This window comes from Penaeus japonicus, unplaced genomic scaffold (genome assembly GCF_977035675.1).
Source record: "Penaeus japonicus unplaced genomic scaffold, GWHDUDI00000001_assembly GWHDUDI00000010, whole genome shotgun sequence".
NCBI classification, from domain to species: Eukaryota; Metazoa; Arthropoda; class Malacostraca; order Decapoda; family Penaeidae; genus Penaeus; species Penaeus japonicus.
The window spans coordinates 13629980-13632479 of record NW_028234412.1 but is presented as its reverse complement, the minus strand read 5'-3'; the positions used below and the strand labels follow the sequence as shown (position 1 = coordinate 13632479).

The window sequence follows — 2500 nt, the reverse complement described above, 5'->3', positions numbered from 1 at the left end:
CGTCAGAGCCTCCATCTTTGCCTTCGGTGTTGCAAGCAAGGCAAGGCAGCTTCTTCTCAAGGGCAGCGCGGTACTTGGGGTGGCTGATGGCGTACACGATGGGGTTGTAGACGGCGTTGGCCTTGGCGAAGACGGAGCCCCAGATGGAGAAGAGAGGGGTAACGATGGGCTTGTTGAACATTCCTCCCCAGTTGATGACGAAGTAGGGGGTCCATGCTACGAACCATAGGGTGACTGTCATAAGAGCAACCTTGCACAGACGGCACTCAGCAGAGGTCTTCTGGGCTTCCTCACTCCTGAGGGACTTGACTCCCATCTTCTTGGCCTGTTCTCGCATTCCCTTCTCGTGAGCAGCGACAGCCTTAACGATGAAGGTGTAGCTGTAGATGATATATGCAAGAGGGAAAAGATATACCCATACCGAGTAGACGTAGAGATAACTCCTAGAGAGTTCAGTCTCCGTCAGGTAGTCAGTACCACAAGCAAGCATGTTACCCTCAGGGACATAACGGTTCCATCCGAAGAAAGGAGGAAGGCACCAAGCAAGAGTGAAAAGCCAAGTGCCAGCAATCCTCATCATCGCACCTCCTGAAGTCAGAGGTTCAGCAGATACTCCCTTGACGATGACGTTGTATCGGTCAGCAGTGATGAACACCATGGACCAGATGGATACGCAGCCGAAGAAAGATCCGAAGAAGGCGTAGATCTCACAGAAGAATGCTCCGAGAACCCATGTCCCCCAGTAAGCATTGACAAGAAGTGGAGGTGTCATGGTAAGCATCATGAAGAAGTCGGAGATGGCCAAGTTGACGACCAATAGATTAGCAGGTGATCGTAGAGCCTTGGTTGTCATGAATACCCAAATAACAACAAAATTACCCGCCAGAGATAGCGACCCCATGACAGTCATCCAGAACCCGAGAAGGCCATACCAGAGAGGATTCATGGGAGGGAATTGATACCAGTGAGAGTGTACCATATAGAGCATGTCTTCAGGCACTGTATCTACCACTGTATAATTCCCATAAGGATTAGTGGTTGGAAGGACAGTGTCCTGGGGTGGCTGGTTCCACGTCGACATCTGTAATTAATTATTCTGTAAATAACATCATTACTTTACAGTATATAGTTTCCATGGGATTAGTAGTTGGGAGGACAGTGTCTTGAGTTTGCTGGTTCCTTTTACATTGATATTTATATATGCATACACACATAAACACTAATCAAATACACATAGACATACATACATAAGAATTTATATGTATAAATATATACACACAAATGTGTTTATATACATGAACATATATATATATATATATATATATATATATATATATATATATATATATATATATATATACACACACACACACACACACACATATATATATATATAATATATATATATATATATATATAATATATATATATATATAATATATATATATATATATATATATATATATATATAGGATTATGAATATACGAATCTCTCTCTCTCTCTCTCTCTCTCTCTCTCTCTCTCTCTCTCTCTCTATATATATATATATATATATATATATATATATATATATATATATATATTTATGTGTATGTGTATGTATATATGCTATATATATATGTGTGTGTGTGTATGTGTCTGTTTTCATAATTTCAGATTAAAGATATGGCAATTGGAAATGCATGACAAAAAGAAAATAAGGTAATAGTAAAGAAATTTGTCAAAGTTTCACGAATAAATGTAAGTGCTTTTGGAGGAACATATAATCTTACCTTTGCGATGAAAGAACTTTCGATCCGAAGAAATTTCTGTGACGAACTACTTCGGTCGAGACACCCCTGCCAGAGTTCCTGTCCAGCAACTGGGACCCTGTGCATGGATTCAAGGCTTATATAGCCAGCTAAACCAACATTACAAGATTACCGTCTTGCTAGTATGTATATTTGTAACTTCTTTAGGCACATGCACGTATGAACAGTTCATGATGATGTTGTTTATGTATTGAGTAAAAATCAAAATAGAAATAATAATTACTAACTTCCATCACATTTCAATTGGGGAAACGCACCAAATCACATGACATAAAGTTAATTTAAAAACTTTTTTGATATATAAGCATTTCGTTACTAAACCCCAATATATGAATAGATATACTGGATACAGTTTTATGAACTGTCACCACCACTCTCAGCGAATATCTTCAAAAAGTAATTATAAACTGTGAAGAAATCTTTTACTTGAATCTAAGAATAATGTAAGTGAAATAATATTTATAGATTCATACACAAACATGCACATACGCAAACTATTATGCGATCACACACTGATACGCATACGCATCTATGTATGTGTGTGTGTTTATGTGTATATACACACACACACACACACAGATATATATGTATGTGTGTGTGTGACGATATGAAAATTCATATCGTCCTGTTTGTTTTAATGGAGCCCAAACGTTCGTGAATGGTTGTCAATTATCAAGAATCAAGCACA

The 2500-nt window shown here is 38.2% G+C and overlaps 1 pseudogene; it reads right to left on the bottom strand.

Moving 5' to 3' along the window:
• Window positions 1-1081, bottom strand: part of LOC147471114 (rhodopsin pseudogene) — a 1131-nt pseudogene extending 50 nt beyond the window's left edge.
• Window positions 1082-2500: the final 1419 nt, after the last annotated feature.